A 24,755-nucleotide genomic window follows, 5' to 3' on the forward strand; every position below is an offset into this window, starting at 1 on the left:
AAGAAAGGAGCGATATATGAAATATACTTTTAACCAAGCCGGTTTTTAGTCTTATTCAAACAACGAAACCAACGTCATCGACTGAAAATGATTGATCATAGTATAGAAACTTATATTTATACTTGAGCTAGTTACAGAGCCTTGCTCTTTATATTGTTTCTAAGGAAATTTTATTTTTAACAAGCTTGGATATCAATATTTATTTTAAAATTCTAAACTTTAAAATATTTTCAAAACTTTCTTAAAACATTTTTAACTTTAACTTCATGAGATTTTATCCGCTGCAAACTATACAAAAATAGTATATATTCTGTTGTGATCTTACTTTTGAAATCTAATGATGTTCTCAGATGTAATTTATCTTAATTAATTAATCAATAATTATCTCATTAATCAAACAGATCAAATACCAATATAGTGTCAATCTCAGGGCTAAATTATAATATCAGTTACTTACTTTCGTGGCTTCAAAATATTTCTCAGTGGATTCCTAATCGGGATAGATAAAAGAGAGTAAAATAATACACACATACGGATTTCAATTAGAAATTATAAAAAAACGTTTATTTTATCTAAATGGCAATATCTGCTTAATATTTCTTTTATCTTATCTTTCTATCTTTATTTAACACAACAGTTACAAAAATGGGAATCTTATTTCTTTTTGTCTCCAAATCTATTTTATTTATAATGAACTATTATGATTTATCAGTAACAAATTGATTGAGGTTTGATGACATTTTTATAGTGATTGTGTAGCTCAATTTTCAATGTGTTATTTAATACACAAACCATACATTCATGTCATAACAAAATAGACTGACCTTTACTGACGATTTGACAATGTCTTCACACAAAACATGTTTCCTATTGGCTTGGGTTGCGATCCAAAGACTCGTCCCAATCTTCCAGTAATGCCTCTGCTCCTTTGAAAACTAAGCCTCGTACAGCCCTCGTTCCTGCCTTCTCCTGATGCTGTGTTCTACCTTTTTCAAACACTTACACTAAACCGGGATACCTAGACTCAAGGAGTTATATACTATCTCGACTCGGTCTATCACTCATTCCACGAGATCTTACTTTTTATTTTTTTAAGACAAAACTAACCAACCCGGCGATTCACTTTTTTGTCACTCTTCTCGAAGACTGGACTTCGCCTCTCGATCCCTCAAAAAACATTCTGACCTCATTGCTCATTCATTCTCCTACTTCCAAAATACCCCTTCCAGCATTCAAAAATCAACCAATCCCAAGCAACTTTCAATTATCCGTATTTACCAACAAAAACTTTCCTTTTTCTAAATATCTTAATGGATTTCAAGAAAAAATAATATTCCCCATTTCAATTTTACTTTCCACATTAACTCTCTTTACAAATTTAATAACCTATTATCTTATTTGCTAGAATATGAATTATCGGTGGTTATTCACACCTTTCCACGAACACTTTCTTTTTAAACATCACTCTAATTGTTTACTTGAGTCGTATTGTTCCTGGGGTTCGTAAACACTTCTCCGAAACACTTTCTTAAAAACTACCTATACGTAATTTGTTTTATACAGGGTGTTCCAAATTTACATGCCAGCGGTCGAGAAAAATGAAAACCTTTATTTTTATTTGAATTTTAAATACAACTATAGACTTTTATTTCTTATGTCAAATATAATATTTTAAGTAAAATTTAATAAAAAATTTTGTCCTGGTAAAAGGTATATTAGTTTAAAAAGCCCCTATAGGGCTACAAACATATGAACAAAACGTTTTCGCTCTGTAACAAGCGCATCATCAGTGTTACAAGCACATGGTGAGCCACCCAAAATTACAAAGGTTGAAACCTTTTACAAATAGACTAAAAGTCTTATATAAATATAAACATCCTAAAATCCAAAGGATGGATAAAATTCCTATGGATGCGGCTTTAGCGCAACATACACAGGGCCGCCGAGAGGGGTGAGCGGGCCCCGGTAGAAAGTAAAGGGCGGGCCCCCGGCAAAAAGTGAAGGGCGGGCCCCCGGCTAAAAGTGAAGAGCGAAAAAATTGTTTAATTTTTATAGAAAGAAAATTACACTCACCGGCAGAGAAAACGGGCACCCCAAAAAATGGGTCATTTTTAATGTCTTGTATTTCCTAAACCTGATGTCCGATTTAAGTAATTTTTTTAATATGTTATAGCCCTATTCTTTATCAATATTGCTGTAATAATATTGTTGCTAGACAGGTACATTGTCATTGTATACAGGGTGTACGAATCAAACAGTGTTTTTTTCTCAAACTTTGGAACACCCTGTGGAATGTTTTAGCTTTTATAAAATACTAAAATTAAAACCCAACTATAGCCACAGATTTTCTTAACATTCTGTTTTTTTATTCATTTGTTTATGTTGGATAATAAAAAAGTTAGGCACTTTAACAACTACCCCTGTTTTTCGTCAATTCGTTTTTCTCTAAGTACGGCAAGCTTTAACGGGTAATTCTGCATGATAAAATAATGACAGTTTGCTTTATAAACTTATGCCCGCAAATACTTCGTTTCTGAGATAGGGGGTGTTGAAATTGTTCTTACAAACTGACGATTTATTTATTGCTCTAAAACGGTTTGTGATCTGCAAATGAAATTTGGTAGATTGTAAGAGCTAGTTATTGCGCATTTTTTGGCATACAATTGAGAATTTTATATTCACCATTGGCGTGCATACGGGATATATCTAAAATATTTATACATAACACAATGACCTAATTAATTGACCCACTTACCACCTGTGGGAGTCATATGTTGCCCTAAAGCCGCATCCATAGGAATTTTATCCATCCTTTGGATTTTAGGATGTTTATATTTATAAAAGACTTTTAGTCTATTTGTAAAAGGTTTCAACCTTTGTATTTTTGGGTGGCTCACCATGTGCTTGTAACACTGATGATGCTCTTGTTACAGAGCGAAAACGTTTTGTTTATATGTTTGTAGCCCTATAGGTGTTTTTAAACTAATATACCTTTTACCAGGACAAAATTTTTTATTAAAATTTACTTGTAATTTAATGGTATACAGCCAGTTACAGAAATTTCTTCCTTGTAGATATTTATATAATATTTTCTTCTGCTTTTCATTTTGTGTTTGACATCAATCATCTCCTTTTTTCCTGCACATTTACATAAACATAAAGTATAGCGAAATGTTTTTCGCTTTTCGCGATAATCTTCTTTCGTCCATTTTTTAAGACATGCAAATTCCAAGTATTCCTATGTTAACTTATTCTCTCATTGATATTATATACCTACACACACATATATACACTAAACATCAAAATTTTTTCAATCACAGATAGATGGTCTATAGGATTAAGACCAAAATTTCATTTGTTTAATTATACACATAATCTAAAAAATCAGGATATAAAAAATCTTCTCAGAATTTTTTAGATTTTCTTTTTTTTTAACGGTTTCCGGTGTGGAAATCGAAACTTTAGAACAAAAGTTAATTAAAAATATAATTTTCATTACACCAATAATAGCCCCATCAGGGAACACAAAATTTTACGAAAACCTCCAAAAAAAAAGGAAGGATGAAAATTTGGAAATAGGTAGTTGAAATTGTGTATTTTTATATAAGAAAAAGTTTACAATTCTACATCCCCTCCATTTTACAAAAATTAGGAAATACGGGGTGAAAAATATTTTCTCGTGAGTGGAAAAATATACGTTCAAAATAGGCCCGGAATTGAATAAAATGGCTAATTCTAAGCAACTTTTGTTCTATCGAGTTCTTTCACTAAGTCAATACTTTTCGAGTTATTTGCGAGTGAATATGTTCATTAAAAAAAACATGTTTATGGACGGTTTTCCACAGATAACTCAAAAAGTAAGTAATCTAGCGAAAAAAATATTCTTAGTAAAAATATAGCTTATAAAAAATTGAAAAAAATGTGGTGTACGCGTGAGGTCTGCAGACCCAGTATAAGCAGAGTTGTAGCTAAAAATCAGAGCACTTTTCGGGGAAAATTCATTACAACTTTTTAAAGTGTTTAAAAGCACATTTGTTTTTGTTTTTTAAAAAAATTTCTAACATTAAAAATAAGTGAGTTACGCTCAAAATATTGTTGGTCCCTTTTATTTCTTGGTACAAAAATCGCGAAAATCACCCCCTAATTAGCTTCCCAAATAAAATTAATCGTAACCGCTTCACAAGTTACTTTACTTATGTATTGTTTATATATTATCTATAAGTTTCATGGGTTTAAAGTGCTCAGTTTTGAAAAAAATTGGGTTTAAAATAAAACATTTTTTTAATTTGAAAAAAATGGAATTGTTCATGGAATTAATTTAAAAATTATTAGTAATACCAAAAATCTTAAAGAGTAGTATAATGTACGTTTTGCTTTTCTGAATATTTTTCCTTTTTTTTTCTTGTTATACTAAAATTGATTATGCTATGGCTGTTCAACATTTGCCTAAACTCGTCATTAGTTACTCGTTCAAGCCATTTTAACTACAGCTTTTTCAAAAATAAGCACTTTGAACCGATGAAACTTACAGATCATATAAATAATACATAGCGAAAGTAACTTGTGAAGTGGTAATGATAAAATTTATTTGTGATGCTAATTAGAGGTGATTTTCGCGATTTTTTTACCAAAAAATAAAAGGGACCAACAATATTTTGAGCGTAACTCACTTACTTTTAATGTTACAAGTTTTTATAAAAAACAAAAATATTCCTTTTTTTAAACACTTTAAAAAATTTGAAATGAATTTCTCCGAAAAGTGCTTAGTTTTTAGGTTATTTCACATGGAAATATTCGATTTGGAATTTTATGAAGAAGAACCTACTTATCATTAGCTACAACTCTGCTTCTACTGGATCTACAGACCTCAAGCATACACCATTTTTGTCAGTTTTTTATAAGTTATATTTTTTCTTGGAATATTTTTTCGCTGAAATACTTAGTTTTTGAGTTATTTCCGAAAACCCGCCCAAAAACATGTTTTTTCTGTTAGAAATGAACATTAATCACTTGCAAATAACTCGAAAAGTATTGACTTAGGGAAAAACTCTATAGAACAAAAGTTGCTTAGAATTAGTCATTTTATCCAATTCCGAACTTATTTTGAATGTATATTTTTACCTTCGAGAGGAGGGTATTCTACTCTATTTTTGAAAAATGGAGGGGATGTAGAATTGTAAACTTTTTCTTATATAATAATAGATAATTTCAACTTCTTCTTCTTTAAGTACCGTGCCCAAATTTTTAGGCGTGGGTAGCTTCCATAACAATTTGCCGATATCGTTCTCGATCTTGTGCGGCATGTAACAATTGATCTGCTGTTAATCCAGTCCATTGACGAAGGTTTCGGAGCCATGAATATTTCTTTCGACGAATTCCTCTTTTTCCGTCGATCTTTCCATTGAGTATTAACTGCAGCATCCTGTATCTGCTACCTCTCATTATATGCCCCAGATATTCAAGTTTTCTCTTTTTTATCATCTTCATTAAGTCACCTTCGCCTTGACCTACTCTGTTTAAGACTTCTCTGTTTGAAATGCGTTGAACCCAAGATATTCTGAGCATTCTACGATACGACCACATCTCAAAGGTTTCTAATTTGTTCATCATGTTAACCTTCATGATCCAGGTTTCACATCCATATAGTAATACAGGATACACATAACATTTTAGGAACTTATTTCTTAGTTGTAAATTCAGCTGAGAGTTGCTCAGAATAGATCTAAGTTTCATAAATGCTCCTCTGGCAATTTCTATACGAGTTTTAATTTCTTCATCCGGATTTAGTGTCTCGTTTATCTAACATCCTAGGTATTTAAAATGGTTAACTTTTGTTATTGATTCATCACTGACAATTAGTTGCATAGGGCCGACAAATTTCAACTACCTATTCCCAAATTTTCATCCTTCCTTTATTTTTTTTTTGGCGTCAGATTGTTCTTTGACCGGGCTATAATTTTGACTAAATGCCATATAAACATAATACTTGAGATTTTACAAATTTAAAACTAACAAAAATTTTCATAAAAAAAGGTACAAAAAGTAAATTATTCAGGAGATCTAGATAGAAAGAACGGGAAATAAAAAACGGCAAAATCAATCTGTTTCGAACAAGATAACTTTTACTTTAGATGAACTTCTTTACCTCGTTCTACTCCTTAACTTGCCAGGTTTCGAAGTAAAAATCAATCAAATTAGGTTAGCTGCAACTAATTAATGGAAACTCAGTCAAATTTCGTTCTTTTTACAAATTTTCCAACTTTTTATTACTTGTCTACTGACACTGACAATTATCAATTTTTATATACTCGTAAATAGCTTAATAGGAGAGACTTAAAATACTAATTTTGTTTACAAATTAGATAGCGACTGAAAAAATATCTAACTTGACATACGCACTAACTAATTTTCTAATTGGTATTAGTCCAAACAAATGGTTTAAAACATACTGAAACACAATCTGCAGAAAAAATCAATAGGTACCTCCATAAAATATGAAAAGGAACATCAATTTTACGTTCGTAATACGTGTTTACTTTTAAGTTTTTGAAAGTATTTTCCTGATAATATTTGGTGGAAATAACAGTTAATCTTATTAACTGTAGGACCTGTTTCCAAAAGCTCTGTAGTTAAAACTTTTTACAATTAATTCGGAGTTTAATCAAATGGACAAATAAAAGAAATATTGCACTGAAACTGAATTTATTGAATATGTACACGCTCCACAATAAAAATAAACGATCATCCAATGCAATGAATTTTTTATCTAAAGCGAGGTCCCCTGTGATTTCTGCTCTTTGGCATGTTAAAGAGAAGAAAAAGAAAAAAAAGGGAAAACAACAAACATTGAAAGCATTTCATCGATATCCAATTTACTTACAAAACAAAGCTTGAAAATTATAAATGGTGATTGTCCCTAGTGCATAGAATCCAGTGAATATTAATCTTTTTTTAGTATACCCAGAATATTATTAAAAAATTTAAAAATATTGTAAGAACTTTTTAGTTCTACTGGCGCACAAAAAAAAATCTGTCTGGAATTATTTCTTTTTCACTCGAAATCCACTCATTTTCAGCGGCGTTGCAGAAGCATGTTTATGATAGTACGGTGCCGCCCAAAATCCCGACAGCCAAAATCTCGACAGCCAAAGTCCCGACGGCCAAAACACCGACACGCCAGAATCCCGACACGCCAGAATCCCGACAGGCCAAAATCTCCATATGCAAAAGTCCTCGCATAAGTAAAAATTCCGACCACTACATTTTGGATATTTATTGTTTCCTTTTCAAATGCAATACCAAATCATATTATAGAGTATTGAAATTGAAAGATTATTACTTACTAATAAGTAAGGGGATTAATTATTATGTATATCGACCAATTACATTGTTGTCATGTATTTTCACAACATTCGAAAGAATTCTAAAATTGAGAATGGAAACTTGGTTAAGAAGGCATAGTATACTACAAGCAACACAATTTGGCTATAAACAAGGGTGTAGTACGATGGATGCAGTAGTACGTATGACTACAGATGTTCAAATTGGTTTTTCCAATTCTATGACCACAGGTGCATTGTTTATCGATATAAAAAGTGCTTATGACAATATTGATTTGAATATACTCTGTGATAAACTTGTATTTCTTGGTGTTCCAAAATGCATGGCATATTTACTATCAAACTTATATAAAGACAGAAATGTATCCATTCGAGCAGGTCATAATATCATAGGACCAATGATTACATCAAAGGGTATTCCACAGGGAGCTGTTCTAAGTCCACTTCTTTTTAATCTGTACACATATGATTTGCACAATTTATGGTCTCCCAATATTGTCTGCTTACAGTATGCTGATGATATTGTCATCTATTCACAGAAGAAAACATATACGGAATGTACTACTGAACTGAAACATATAATGTACAACCTTGATAGCTGGACTTGGTTAAATGGCTTCAATATTTCATATCAAAAGTGTGCCGTAGTATTCTTTTCTAGAAAACACCCTATTAGAGATTGCATAGTATGCTTACAGGGCAATACCATTCCAATTGTTTCGGAATTTAAATACCTTGGTGTCATACTTGACAGAAAACTGCTTTGGACTCAACATATTAACTAAACAATTAGTCGCTGCGAAAAAGGTATTAATTTACTTAAAATGCTTTGTAAGAGATCGTGGGGTGCAGATCAAACTACTGGATTGACTTTTTATCGAGCCTATATTAGATCTATTATAGATTACGGCTGTTTGGTGTATGGATCAGCGAGCATAAGTAATTTACGTAAACTTGATAGAATCCAATTGAAAGCTTTGAAAAATGTGTTAGGGTTGATGAAAAGCACTCCAAATGAAGCTACACTGGTTCTAGCCTCTGAAAACCCACTCTCATTACGTAGAAAATATTTGGCAAGCAAATATTTCCTAATCCAACATTATCGCTGCACGTATAATGCAAAAATAATTAGTCAATTAAATACAGCTGATTTAACATCTACACACTTTGCAAAAAAGAATTCTCCACTACTAGTGAAAGCATTTGTAACTTGCCATGAACTTAATTTAACAAACTCTCCTTGCTACCTTATTTGGGAATCATTGGATATACCACACTTAACAAGCATTCTATCTACAAATATTATTATTCCTAAATACCAAACTGAATTTTGTCATAATACTCTCAAGGAAATCTTAAGTAATTATTCAGATTACACTACGATCTATACAGATGGGTCAAAATCAGTAAACTGTACAACAAGTGCTTACTTTGTACCAAAAATAAATTAAAAAAAAGCATTTACTCTAAATAATCAATCCAGCATCCTTTCCGCCGAAGCATGTGCTATATATAAAGCTCTTGAATGGTGTTGTGAGAAACAATGGAACAAAATTGTTGTGTGCAGTGATTCACTATCATTATTAAATGCATTACAAAACTTTAAAGTCACAATTAACAGCAATATATCTATATTAAAAATATTGCAACAATTACTAAAATTATCAGCTTCAACATATAGTGTTAAATTTGTGTGGGTTAAGGGACATTCAGACATATTAGGTAATAGTATTGCGGATTCAGTACCTAAAAATCCACTAAAGTACCCTCAAATATTGATTGAAGAACTTAACACATGTGATCTTTTTGCATACGTTAAACAGTATATTAAATGTAATTGGGATAGACGTTGGATTCAGTTCGGTGAAAGTACAGGCACTAATTTGTTTAAATTACAACCAACAGTAGCTGTTAACCAATTTTACAAAGTTGTTGCACTAAGTAGAAATACAGTGTCGACCATCCTAAGATTAAAAGTAGATCATGGATGTTTTCCGAAGCATCTACATAAAATTGGAGTTCTCCCAACAGGCAGATGTGACTGTGGAACTAGCACAGCTAATCTAAATCATATATTTTTTAACTGTCCCTTACATCTCAATGCAAGTATGTGGCTGCTACAAGAATTGTTGAAAGCAGGTTTAAGTACTCCCCTAGACTTAAATGTACTATTAAGTGAGGATAACATTAAAATTTTTAAACTAATTATGACATTTCTTCAAAAAATTAAATTAAAAGTGTGAATGTAAAACTAATCGTTTGAATGAATAGGTATTTCCTTTGTATTATGTAATGTATGAATGAGATATGTCCTGTAATTAATTATATTATTTTGTAACCTATGTATGTCCTAAAAAAAAAGATTAAAAAAAAATATTATAAAAGAAAAATAAAAAAAATAAATAAATAAATAAAAAATAAAAAAAATAAATAAATACATCACTAAGAGGTTCTAAATCTCCGCGAGGATGAATAGGATTTAGTTCTTACCGTAGTGAAAAAAAAACAAAAAAAAACAAAAAAAAACAAAAAAAAAACAAAAAAAAAACAAAAATTAATATAGTTGTATTTATTAACATAGTAAGTAGGCATAGTAAGTAGGCATTGTTATTTGTAAGCTTTATTTTTTATTATTCTTTATTTTTAAGTGTATACTGGGCAATTTTATACTTATGAACGAATAATAATTTTATATGTAGTTACGTGGCTAAAGGTTCTGAACCAAGGCCAGAATCAAAACAAAAAAAAATTATTATGTATTTTAAAAGAAAAAATTATAGAAACACTTCATTTTATAATATAAACGCTATATGTACTTGCTGAAATGGAAGGTTGTAAATGACATGATAATATTATATGTAAGTATACTTCAATTCAGGATTTGATTATACATATATTATTGGACTATATATTGGCAAAAAAAATAATTTAATTTATATACCCATGTTAGAAATTTTATTTAGAAAATTAGTTTATATTAAATGGTAAATACTTTTGTTTAGTAACAAAAAATAAAAAACAGATGACCATAAACAAAAAACAAGAAATAAATGTAATTATAATGTTAAAAAGGAACTTATCAAACATGTCAGGATTCTGGCCTGTCGGGATTTTGGCCTGTCGGGATTCTGGCGTGTAGGGATTTTGGCCGTCGGGAATGTGGCTGTCGGGATTTTGGCTGTCGGGATTTTGGGGTAGACCCATGACAGTATTACTCTGTGTAATAATTGGATGTCAGCAAAATATCTAGAAATCGAACAACTTCAGGAAAGATACGACACCTTTAACACTAGAATGTCTGGCTTAGCATACCTACCTAGAAAGCCGGAAGGGATCATTTTGGCCACACGTTGTTTAATCAATTAAAACTCAGTCTAAAGAAATTAAATCAACTCTAGACGCTAGAATCTAATTTTATTTTATTGTTTAACATATTCGCTGCCCATCAAAAACATTCGGAACACCATACAATTTGCAGTTTTTGATATTTGCCACATATTGCCTTGTTACAATCGTGGCAATGATTTGAAGTATGATTTCCTTTACAAAATATTTTCAACTGATATTTTTTCGTTTTTGGATAGTAACAGTGATAGTTGTTGGTAGACCTGGTGTTGCTAGACGTAGTTTCAGATTTCGGGAGACAAGGTATGGGGCCCATAATTCTTCACACAGCCGAAGAATAAACTTACGGAAACTGAGTCTACTTCCAGTTATTTCTTTATAAATAATCCATGCATTTATTGCTTCCAAGTCAAGAGTATGATAAAACACGTACATAGGCCATCGGCTTGAAGTTTCTTTTGTAGTATAAAGACGCGTCATTTGGTCCTCTACACCAGGGGTCACCAATTAGCGGACCGCGATCCGCATCCGGACTGTGAGCTAGTTTTGTGCGGACCGTCAATAAATTCAGAATATACCTAGTGTACTATGTTTGGCTCAATTTATGTGTGCGAAGCCGCTTTATCAAGAATGAACTTTATTAAAAATCGGTAGAGATCTCATTTAACAGATGAATATCGCAACTACCTAATGAGACTCAGTTGCACTAAACTCACTCCAAACTTCAGACAGGTTGTACATAAAAAAATGTCATTTTTCTCTCTGAGAATTTAATTTTGTAAAGAGTTTTTCCCCTTATTTTTATACTTACTAATCATTAATTTTGAAATTAAGTAAGCTGTAATATAAAATTGTCATGTGCATTTTTTTATATTCATTTCCTCTCCACTATAATATGTTAAGTAAGTGTACGTTTCAGATATGTACATTTAATTAAAATAATGTTCAGATTTAATAAGTTTGCAACAAACACCTTGCATTGAAACTAATGTAGAAAAGATAACATGTTAATTTATTAGCATTTCGTACTATGATTATTTATTTTCAATTCCTCAGTTTCCTTTCTACAAAATTGAAGATGTCTAAAAACTTCATTAGCATTCAAAATATAAATTCCTCATTTTTAAAATATTCTCAGTAATAATTTACAATACTGCCGTTTTCAAAATATACTGATAATAACATCCAAACCATACACAATGAATTTATATTTTATTTATTGAACCAGGAAAACTTACAGAAAAGTATACAGTAACCAAAAAACAATCAGATATTATTAGTTTTCCTTTCCATATTAGTCCATGTGTGAGAACACTTTCGTATGAAAAATGTTTCCGACTCGATTTCTTTGCGGATTCCTGTTCAAAAATGTCCCCTTCAGCAACAAATCAGAAAGTTGTCGGGTGAAACAATATTTTAAGCAAATTCAAAATTGCCTTTTTGCCTCGAAAAATGTATTTTAGGTTTCTTGGGTAATTATAAACAATAAAGGTCTCTTATAAGCGATTTAAAATCTGAAAAATGCGAAAATATGCATTTGCGATGCTTGAAAACTAGGGATGGCGGTTTTTGACAAAACACCGGTTTTCGGTTATACCGTTTTTTTTGCTTACGGTTTAACCTGGCAGTTATAACCGGCCAAAAAAACCGGGTTTTCCAAAAACCGGTTTTCGGTTTTTTTAATCCAAGAGTTTACAATGTTACATTTACAATGCACTTTAGTTTACGATACTCCACTCGACTCGATACGCGATATCAATATGATCAAAATTAGTACTATCGAAAGAACATCAATATCAATATAAATAAAACACAATTTTTAATAAAACCGTTTTATTCCATTAATTATTATATTTATTTATTATTTTATTATTATTATTATTATTATATATTTATTGATTATTATTAAATATAATATAGCGTAAGATTAATATATATACATATTGCAATAATATACAATTTAACCCAACCATTTCAACTTATAAAAAATTTCCCAAACTCTTTCAAATGGGATTAAAAAAATAATATCAACATAAATATTTTACTTAAAAATAACTTGAATAATGCAATTTATCTTTTATTTTTACTACCATCAAAAAAATTTATCATGTATTTCTTTTAACACGTTTGTATATTTGTATAATAGGTACATTTTAACTCATTTAATACTTCCTGTATGGATGTATCGTTTTGAAAACGTAGGGAAATCCTTGGAGATTCGTATTCGTAATCGGTAATTAGATATTCATAGTCAGAACATTATTTTTGGTAATCAGAAAAAGTCATTCACCCACTTTCAATGTCAAGAGTCAAGTGTGAAAAATAGGTGATGTTTGCGTCCACTTCAACCAGATCACTTCTTATGTAAATATTATGATTACAAATACCTTTTCAAAGAAATATAATAAAACTTAATTATTTCTTGCTGATGTGAGTTTACACTTCCAGTTTGCTTCTGTATTTATAAAATAAAATTTGAATTATGACAAAACAGTGATTTGGCAGGGAGGGGATGTGACCTGAGGTGAAGTAGATGGGATCGCTTTCACGGGATAAATAAGGAAGGCAATATGGCGGAACAACTCTTTAGCAGTATATTCTGTTCTATATAAAATATATAATTATAAAATTGTATTATATTATATAAATATGTATATAATTAATAATTTTAACAATTAATTAACAAATAAATTCCACGTATAACATAAAAAACCTGCCCGCCGCCATATTTCCTTTCCCAAAAGTGTCAAATCAAGTGGTCCCATTTAGTAAAGACGAGAGCATCTCTTATGTCATATCCCCTCTTTCCCACATCACTGTGACAAAATAATACCTAACCTAATCCTAATCACCGTAAAAACCTAATAACCGGTTTTTACTTTAAAAATAAAAAACCGGCTATAACCGGTACAAAAAACAACCGGTAAAACCGGTTGTTCTGAAGTAAAAAAACCGGTTTTAGGTTAAAACCGGTAGGTTTTTCCCATCCCTATTGAAAACCCTTAAGTTTTAATAAAATGACAGATCTCTTTTATTTAAGATGACCCAAAAATGCTAAAAACATATTTTCGCGGGCAAAAAAGGCGATGTTTTGAATTTATTAAAAAAAAAACATTAAACAATTTCTGCCCAAAATTTTCGCCCGGCACCCTTCTGATTTGTTTATAGGAGATATTTCTTAACAAGAATCCACAAAGAAACCGAATCAGAACAGTCAGACACAAGCAGCATAAATCCGGACCCCGGAAGTGTCATAGGTTTTCGAAATGGACCCTCAGGGAAACTAATTGGTGACCCCTGCTCTACACCAACAATTGCATCTTTGATCAGTACCAATATAAGGGTAACCATTTACAATAAACATACATAAATATAATTTTACCCATTCGACAGGAATTTGAAAGAAAGGATCGTCTAATTTACCAGAAAACGATAATAACTTACACGGGGCCAATTTGGCCCCTTTAGACTGCTATGGTAGATTTGTTAAAAAAACATTAAATCAATATTTTTTTCAGTAATCAAAGTCAACAATATTTTTTGTTTTAAATAAGGTTTTGTATCAAAATATTAAAAGTCATGAAATATGAAAATATTATTGACTCAAATAAAAAAAATACAATAACTTTAAATCGCAACAGGGGCCAAATTGGCCCCTCCGGCTTTCTAGTGTTAATGTCCATTTTCTTTTTTAATGTTGTAATATTTAAAATCTGTTCTTAACTAAGAACAATAGGTAAATTATTTGACAAAAATTGAAAATTTGACCTGTAGAGGGAGATCCAGTGATCACCCTCTTTACATAAATTAAATTAAAACAAGTTAAAAATAAGTTTACTTATCACAGATTATTAGAATCTGCTTGCTAGGTCTACTACCTTGAATCTCTTCAGGCGTCGGTCATCATTGTGATCAATGATGAGGGTGGAATGTGCTTGCATAGCAATGACAGAAGACGATGCGTCTATTGGAGGCCTGGAGAACGATTTTTTCAGTGCTGCAGTATAGAAACAGAGAGCTATGGGGGGGGGTCGTGTATATTTTGAGTTGGTATATCTTTAGAAGAAAAAACAGAGCTTTTGTTGTGTCATAGCGTATTTCTATCGATTTTTTGAAGAGTTTTCATCTCCGATGTTTCTAGAATTCGTTTTGTCCTCTCTGTGTCAGGTCATGTGTCTGTCGCGTTTGTCATTATTGGTCTGATGACTGTTTTGTAAATTCTGCTTTTCATTTGTTTTCCGATATTTTTATTCCTCCATATTGTTTCACTCAGGCGACCCGCTGCTTTGTTTGCACTATTTACTTGACCTTCCACTTCTATTTCGAGCTTGCCGTAGCTACGTTGATGGTGTGATGCCTAAATATTTAAACTCAATCACTTTTTCTATTATTGAGGAGCACAGACTACCAAGAATTGCTCTAGAAGGAAAACCAGCAGGCAAGCGTCCACCGGGGAGACCACCAAAAAGATGGAGAGATAGCTGGCAGTCTACCTCTCAAGAAATACTTCAACGTCGGAATCAACAGATCCACAACAGATCTACAACAAGTATAAGAAGAAGAAGAAGAAGAAGAAGAAGAAGAAGAAGAAGAAGAAGAAGAAGAAGAAGAAGAAGAAGAAGAAGAAGAAGACTTTTTCTATTCTCTAATCCTCCAGCTCTAATTTACATACATCTTAGTAGATTTGCTGTTATAACCAAAAATTTTGCTTTTTTTGGGAAAATCAACATGTTAAATTTTCTGGCGGTTATACAGGGTTTCATTGGGAAACGAATATACTTGAATGGTGAATTGAGGTCACTGAAGATATTTCATTTATAGGTACTACATTGATTGCCTCACCGATTTTTATAACCGAGATAGAGGGTGTTTTATCGATTTTGCCCATTTTTTCTGGACCCATAACTTTAGAACCACTGTGTATATTTTTTTGATATTTGGTACACATATGTCTCATTTAGAAGAAAAACCATCTAACTAATAATCCCAAGAAAAATCCAGGTTCCGACTAAAAAAAAATTATAAATTCGTTGTGATCTTGAAACAACACCCTGTATATTGAAATTTTCAAAATCCCTTTGCATATTTTAAAAGCACAAAAAACTAAATTTATTAATTTGCTTTAGTTTTTTGGCCGGACAATTTAACGACTTTAATTTTGAAATTAATGGCTAGAAAACTAATGGAAGAGTACAAAAAATGGGGCCTCGAAGTAAATGTCCAAAAAACACAATATCTTTGCGTAGGAGGAGAAAATACTCCAGATGACCTCGACTTAGAAGATGAAACTATTAAGAAATGTGACCAATGTACATATTTGGGGGTAAAACTGACAAAGACAGAAAGAAGTGATGAAGCCATAAAAGACAGAATAACCAAAGGAAAACAAGTTATAGGTGCGTTGAATTCAGTATTATGGCAAAAAAATATAAGACCGGAAACGAAAAAACGAATATATAATACCATATTAAAACCAGTAATCGTCTATGGCTCAGAAGTGTGGCAGTTATCACAAAAACTTAAAGGTAACCTATTGGCAGTTGAAATGGATTTTTGGAGGAGAGCAGCGGGAAAGTCTAGATTAGAACATGTGAAAAATGAGGACATCAGGAGACAAATGAAAGTACAAAGATCAATTATAGAAGACATCGAAAAACAACAACTAATATGGTACGGACATGTTAGACGTATGGGGGAAGAAAGACTACCCAAAAAGATATTAGAATGGGTACCACCAGAGAAAAGAAAACGAGGACGACCACCAACAACATGGATCCAAGGAATCTCAAAAGCAATGTCAGCAAGAAATCTATCTGAAGAAAACTGGCAGAATAGACAGGCTTGGCGAACGGGAACCCAAAGGCGTATTACGCTGTGAACGGGATATATATATATATATATATATATATATATATATATATATATATATATATATATATATATATATATATATATATATATATATATATATATATATATATATATATATATATATATATATATATATATACTATAACACTATAAAACAGTGTTGAAATTATCGGGAAATGCGGTCTGTGGCTTAGATTGAAACTACATTTAATTCTGTTGAATTCGATATTTCGATGAGTATTTATTAATTTTTCATCTTCATCAGGAACAAACTACAAAATTAACTAACAGTTAGGTACAAACATAATATTACAATGATATAACTTACGAATTGTTGTAGGTATGTTATATAAAGCAATTTAACTTAAAGCTATGCATGTCGTTTCACGAGAACGTCGAGGGCGGCACTGAATCAGGTATCTTTTCTCACATGTGTTAAGGGCCAAAAGTTCCAATATCGAGCCATCTGTTTAATATTCTGCTATTTTTAGAATTTTAAAACATTGCAGTAAATTTCGCTTAATCTACTTGTGTCTGATTTGTAATTAATTGAACGTTTATTACTGTTTATGTGGTACATCTCGAGGAACAATCTTTTCTTATAATTTCTTTCTGAATCTAAGATCTTGATATCTGACAAATTAAATTGGTGTCCTGTTGTTATGGAATGGTGTGCTGCTGCACAAGTATTTTTGTGTGTTTTGCAATCACTTTTGTGCTGCGTTATTCTTTGTTTCAACCATTGCGATGTTTGTCCTATATACTGCCCATCACATTCGAGACAAGAAAGCTGATAGATGATATGACTCTGATTTAGAAGCGGTGTCTGGTCTTTAAGCTTCGAGAATAAGCTATAGTTGGATATGCTATTGTATTTCGCTATTTTGATTTTCGGAATTCCGTTCAGCAGCTTGATTATATTGTTGGTTAAGCCACAATTGGTTAACAATATAATCAAGCTGCTGAACGGAATTCCGAAAATCAAAATAGCGAAATACAATAGCATATCCAACTATAGCTTATTCTCGAAGCTTAAAGACCAGACACCGCTTCTAAATCAGAGTCATATCATCTATCAGCTTTCTTGTCTCGAATGTGATGGGCAGTATATAGGACAAACATCGCAATGGTTGAAACAAAGAATAACGCAGCACAAAAGTGATTGCAAAACACACAAAAATACTTGTGCAGCAGCACACCATTCCATAACAACAGGACACCAATTTAATTTGTCAGATATCAAGATCCTAGATTCAGAAAGCAATTATAAGAAAAGATTGTTCCTCGAGATGTACCACATAAACAGTAATAAACGTTCAATTAATTACAAATCAGACACAAGTAGATTAAGCGAAATTTACTGCAATGTTTTAAAATTCTAAAAATAGCAGAATATTAAACAGATGGCTCGATATTGGAACTTTTGGCCCTTAACACATGTGAGAAAAGATACCTGATTCAGTGCCGCCCTCGACGTTCTCGTGAAACGACATGCATAGCTTTAAGTTAAATTGCTTTATATAACATACCTACAACAATTCGTAAGTTATATCATTGTAATATTATGTTTGTACCTAACTGTTAGTTAATTTTGTAGTTTGTTCCTGATGAAGATGAAAAATTAATAAATACTCATCGAAATATCGAATTCAACAGAATTAAATGTAGTTTCAATCTAAGCCACAGACCGCATTTCCCGATAATTTCAACACTGTTTTATAGTGTTATAGAATATACTTGCACGGTCGATAAATACATCGGATTTTTAATCCAGTTCTATATATATATATATATAATTTTGAAATTATATTTATATTGAAATTTTTAAGAACTCTGAAATTAAAAAGCAGGTAAGCAGGTACTAATTTTAAAATAATCAATATTTATTTACTACATTAGAACAAGCCACTTACTAATTACAAGAAAAATCCAGATCCGGATTGATAAAAAAAGATAAAAAGTAATTGTGACCTTAAAACAACTACCTGCATATTGAAATTTTCAAAATCAGTTTGCAGATTTGCAAAGAGCACAAAAAACTGAGTTTATAGATTCACTTTATTTTTTTTGCGAAGAAAGCTTTATCACTTTACTTTTGAAATTAAATATATTAAAATTTTTTTAGAACTCGAGTTAATATCAAAATTAAATTCATGAAATTTACTGCCAATAAAATTAAAGCTAACCAATAAACTCAGTCTTTTGTGCTATTTTCAAATGTGCAAAGTGATTTTGAAAATTTACAGATGTAGGGTGTTGTTTCAAGGTCACAATTATTTTAGGTTTTTTTGTTAATCCGGACCAGGATTTTTCTTGTGATTACTAAATACGTATTGATTATTGTTTAAATGAGTATTTGTTCATTAATTTTATTAATTTATTATTAAAAGTTAATAATACCTGCTTTTTAATCTGAGTTCTTAAAAATTGCAATATAATTTCAAAATTAAAGTCATTAAATTGTCTGGCCAATAAATTGAAGCGAACCATTAAAATTAGTTTTTGTGCTCTTTTCAAATATGCAAACGAATTTTGAACATTTAAATATACAGGGTGTTGTTTCAAAGTCACAATGAATTTATAATTTTTTTGTCCGGACCTGAATTTTTCTTGTGATTATAAGTTGGATGGTTTTTGTTCTAAATGTGACATATGTGTACCAAATATCAAAAACATATACAAGGTGATTATGAGGTTATGGGTCCAGAAATAAATGGGCAAAATCGATGAAGCACCCTATAACTCCATTATAAAAATCAATGTGGCAATAAATTTATATGTAGAACCGCCTCAGTGACCTCTATTCGCCATTTAGGTATTTTCGTTTTCAAATGCACCCATGAACTGGTGTAGTAAATCATCACCCGTTGCAAATCATCTTCACTTTGAGAGATTAGTATTGCATCGACTGCATAACAGATTATTTTAAGTTGTTTTTTTCACATTTAGTATCCGTTTTTAGTTCATACATTTTTTATTATTTCATAAATGGTCTGGTTGACCAATAGGAAACTCAAGGAATCCCCCTTTCTTATCCCATTGCCGGCTTCAATTGGTATTTATTTTATACAATGCCGTTAAACCTATTCATTTTTTCACAGAATATCATACTTTGGATTTTAATTCTCAGAAAGTGCACTTCACTGTACTATTGTTTGCTTCGTTAAATCTTGTTGTTTGTAAATTATCACATTATACATTCGAGGAGTGCGATTATATATTTATGTTTTAAATTTAATTTCTTTTGGGCTTGTTCATGTGTAACCATGTAAATTCCGTAGCTTTGATTAACGTAACAATAATTACATTTTCCGCACAAATAAATCATGCTGTTTATTGTTGCGAGTTAGTTATATTACCATATTTCCATAAACAATGGTTTTAGTTGGTAGATACATACATTGCTCCAGTGCACATATTTTATTTTATAATAAAACTTTAGATGAATATTTGCTCTTTAGTGACAATAACATAAAGCTAGATGGATTTGAGTGTGTGGGAAAGAGAGAATTTCGACAAAAATTACCTACATGCAACTAGTGTTAAAATCAAACATGTGCTCATATAACAATGTCTGCCATATACTGCCCATCCAAACACAATAACAAAAAGAGACATTTTGAAGGTTTTCTCAATACAGTTGCAAACAGGTTCTTTACAGGAGGTGACTATAATGCTGACATGTCACTTGGGGCTCACGATTCACAATTACAAAAGGAAGAGAATTAGTCAAAACAATGAAGACTAACAACCTACAGCAAATATCTACAGGCGATCCAACATATTGGCCGTCAGATAGAAACAAAATACAGGCGCCATAGATTTCTGTATCACGAAAGGTATTGATACTTCTGAATCACGAAAAAATGTTAAGCAGAGTATAGTTTTGATTTATCATCCGATCACTCTTTAGTAATAATAAAGGTTCACCATGAAATTACAAATAAAGGAAAACAACCTTCTCTGTACAACAGCAGGACGAACTGGTACATATTCCGGAACAAATTAAATAATTTAATTTCTCTAGACTTATCGTTAAAAACTGAACTAAACATCGAAACAGCAGTGGAAAACCTGACAAATAATATTCAAGAAGCAACTTGGTTACAAACTATGAAACGCCTCCAGGCAAAAGTGAAATACCTCACGCAATTAAAGAGAAAATTGCTGTCAAAAGACAGTTATGGAAATAATGTCAATCTTCAAGGACTGGCGAAAATAAAAAGAAACTTAATAAAGTAACCAAAGAATTGAAACAACTAAATCCAGAAGAGCTAAACCAAGGCATTCAATACTATTTGGAAAATCTTACACCTACGGAAGCAATGAAATACTCATTATGGTAAACAACAAGGAAACTCAAGACGTAACAACTACCAAATCCACCTATCAAAAACTTCAATAATGCATGGGCCAGAAATAATAAAGAAAAATATGATGTCTTCGTTGAACACCTCTAAGATCTGTGCAACCTCCCAAGTGCAGGGGAAGTAACTCGTCCGTAGCATTGCATTCAATATGAAGGTTATGAGCTTGTAACATTTTTCAGGTAACTATTGTAGAATTTTTCCAGAAATTAGATCAAATCCAGGTGTCATTTTTATGTTGATTTCATGCTTTACCATAGATGTTACAATATATGTTTGACTTCTTTTACAGTAAATTTATGTATAGAAAATTACATTTGAAATGGGGCATCTAGATAGTCCATTATTTATTGGTTTAAATATAATATATTTAAACCATTTCTTTCCGAGATATACACCGCAGAAGAAAAATAAATAATGGACTATCTAGATGCCCCTTTTCAAATGTAATTTTCTATACATAAATTTACTGTAAAAGAAGTCAAACATATATTGTAACATCTATAGTAAAGCATGAAATCAACATAAAAATTACACCTGGATTTGATCTAATTTCTGGAAAAATTCTACAAGAGTTACCGGAAAAATGTTACAAGCTCATAACCTTCATATTCAATGCAATGCTACGGACGAGTTACTTCCCCTGCACTTGGGAGGTTGCACAAATCATCATGATCCTTAAGTTTGGAAAAAAACGGAGGTCGTCTCCTCATATAGGCCAAAAATCTTGCGCCCAATGTTATCCAAATTTTTCGAAAATCTCTACGCCAGTGGGCTCTAAATGATAATAAAGTTAAAAAACTGATTCCAGATCATCAATTTGTATTTCGAAAAAAGCACGGAACAGTTAAGCAGGAACACAGATTAGTTAACCAAATCTACAGGGATCTGAATGGTAAAAGATATTGCTCAGCAGCCTGGATATGTATATCACAGGCATTTGACAAAGTGTGGCATAGCAGCATAAAATTTAAATTGAAAGAACTCTTACCCTATCCCCACTATCTACTACTAAAACCCTACCTATCAGACAGTCATTTCTTCGTAAAATAAAAGGATGGAACTTACAGTATTACATCCAATATATTCTGGCGTTTTCTCAAAGTACTGTTTTTGGCCCTATATTGTTCCTCCGTTATACAGCTGCTACTGTTATACAGCTACTGGTACTTGAAAGAAAGATACTGCGAACTATCTATGGGCCTTGCAGAGAAGAGACAACAGGAGAATGGAGAAGAAGACACAATGATGAACTCCAGACAATATACGGAGATGAAAACATAGTACGCTACATTAAATCAAACAGAATACGATGGGCGGGTCACGTACTAAGATCAAGTGACGAAAGACTTCTAAACGCCACATTCTGGGAAAGGTCCGATGGAAAAAGGTCAGTTGGTCGCCCAAGAAAGAGATGGAAGGACGCAGTAGCCAGCGATCTACGCAAAATGGGAGTACAGCAATGGGAAATAGCTGCTCAAGACCGACAACAATGGAGGGAAATAGTAAACGCGGCCAAGACTCACATAGAGTTGTAGAGCCAAATGATGATGATGATGTTATACAGCTGATCTGCCAAGAACAAGAACCACCACTGTAGCAACATTCGCTGATGGCACGGCGGTTTTGGCATCTCACACCGATCCGGCCTCAGCATCAAAGGACCTTTAGACAAACCTTGATAAAATCGGAAAGTGGCTAAAAACATGGCGTATTAGAGAAAATGAAACGAAATCTACACAAGTGGCATTCACTTTACGCAGAGAAAAATGTCCACCAGTAAAAATCAACGACTGCCACCTCCCACAAGCTGACGACGCTAAATAGAATGTCATTCATTTAGCAGGACGTGCGACGGCTGACTTGGAGAAAGCATATATTCACCAAAAGAGAACAGCTACGCCTTAAATTTAGCAAAATGTATTGGCTGATTGGACGCAAATTTAAATTAGCATTGGAAAATAAAATACTCTTCTATACAGCCATTCTCAAACCTGTGTGGACCTATGATATACAACTTTGGGAATCGCCAGTAACTCCAACATTGACATCCTTCAAATATTCCAAAACAAAATGTTGCGAGCCATCGTCAATGCACCATTCTACATCCCAATAGGGTCATTCTCCACGACGTCAAGCTGGAATCCATCAAGGAAGTCATCTACCAGTTCAGTGTTCGCTACAGTGAAAGAGTGTCAGTCCACCATAACATGTTCGCTATCCGTCTAAATGTGCCCGAAGACAACGAAGTGTGTATAATTGGACACTTGCTGCTTGCCGACCTGTCTACAGGGCTCAGATAAGTTTTAGCTTCTAAGGAAATATAAACACCAACAAGTATTCTCATTGTAAAAAAACACTAAATTTAGATTTAGCTAGTTTTGTAAAGGAGATCATTCACTGGAGAGATATTCTACATGTCCGTCTCACATTTCGTAGCAAACGCTTATTGCCCTTCCGTCAGATTGCAGAATCCATTAGGGGTTATAAAAAAACTTTCGGGGAGTGGGATTATATGTTTTAAATTTAATGTCTTATGGGCTTGCTCATGTTTAACAATGCAAATTCCAGAGCTTTGATTAACATAACAATAATTGCATTTTACGCATAAATAAATCATTCTGTTTATTGTTGCTAGTTAGTTATGTTAGCGAGTTTCCATAAACAATGCTTTTAGTTGGTAGATACATGCATTGCTCCAATGCACATGTTTTATTTTATAATAAAACTTTAGATGAATACTTGCTGTTTAGTGACAATAAAACGAAAGCTAGATGGAGTTGGGTGTGCTGAACAATAAAACTTGATATTACTACTACTTGGAAATGCAGATGTTTGAAAATGTTCTACTTTTTACGACTTATCTTAAAACCCAGTACTCCCCTTATAATAAATTATTAAGCGTGTTTGCAGAACAAACGTTATATAAACTTTAATAAAAATATATAATATTGCATATGTACACTGTACAAGGACTTATCCTTTGATTCATTTAATTTTTGTAAAATTTTAGTTATAAATTTTAGGGTAGTGTTAAAAATTTTATACCTAGTTTTCTGACTGTTTTTCATAAATTTTTTAATAGTATATAGAATAATTAGTTCGCTCGGTCTCCACTGTATCGGCACTTTATTGTGGTTTATTATTTTGTGAGCTATGGGACTTAGGATAAATATTTATAAGACCGAATACTTTTGTATTTGATCTGAGTTTGTAGATTTGAAGTTATGTTTTAAAGAAAAGACTATTAAAGCCAACACTCTAACCAAAAAAAAAGTAAAAGTATGAAGTAAAAAATAGACGTACTTACACACAATTATATTGTGTAATCAGCAATCATAATGTATGCGGTCTGTGATTGTGCAATGTAAACGTGTTGTACTTACTTGCCGTTACAAGGAGTTATTTCTATAGTCTTCAATAACATGATTTATTGCTCAAATTATACTAATAGGAATTTGATTGTATAGGCGGACAATACTGCATAGGTTAACAAGTACCGGGTGTCCACCTATATATTTTCTTCCATTTTAACTGCCTATAACTTCTAAACGGCTCAATATAGAAATATGCGGTTTTCGCTGAAATGATTTATTTTAGTAAAAGTTTTGTCTGAATGGATTGAGTTTTTTTTTAATGGAACACCCAGTATATTTTTTTGTAAATTGGTAGACACTTTATGAATATTATTGAAAATTTCTAGGCCAATTACCAATGTTTTAAATCCAACCCAAGGGTTTAAAAAACATTGAATAATAATATCCTGGTTTTCCCCACTTTTTTTGGATTTATTGCTATTTTGCAGCAAAGGTAAGAAATTAAAACATTTTTA

The 24,755-nt window shown here is 32.0% G+C and overlaps 2 protein-coding genes across 2 annotated transcripts in view; both read left to right on the plus strand.

The window, feature by feature from the left end:
• LOC114324987 (probable G-protein coupled receptor CG31760) overlaps nt 1-24,755 on the plus strand; it is a 1,828,242-nt gene that overhangs the window by 1,286,547 nt on the left and 516,940 nt on the right. The gene's annotated exons all lie outside the window — the stretch shown is intronic.
• LOC126878652 (craniofacial development protein 2-like) overlaps nt 1-24,755 on the plus strand; it is a 462,172-nt gene that overhangs the window by 202,273 nt on the left and 235,144 nt on the right. The window lies entirely within an intron of this gene.

Source organism: Diabrotica virgifera, chromosome 10, assembly GCF_917563875.1.
Source record: "Diabrotica virgifera virgifera chromosome 10, PGI_DIABVI_V3a".
NCBI classification, from domain to species: domain Eukaryota; kingdom Metazoa; phylum Arthropoda; class Insecta; order Coleoptera; family Chrysomelidae; genus Diabrotica; species Diabrotica virgifera.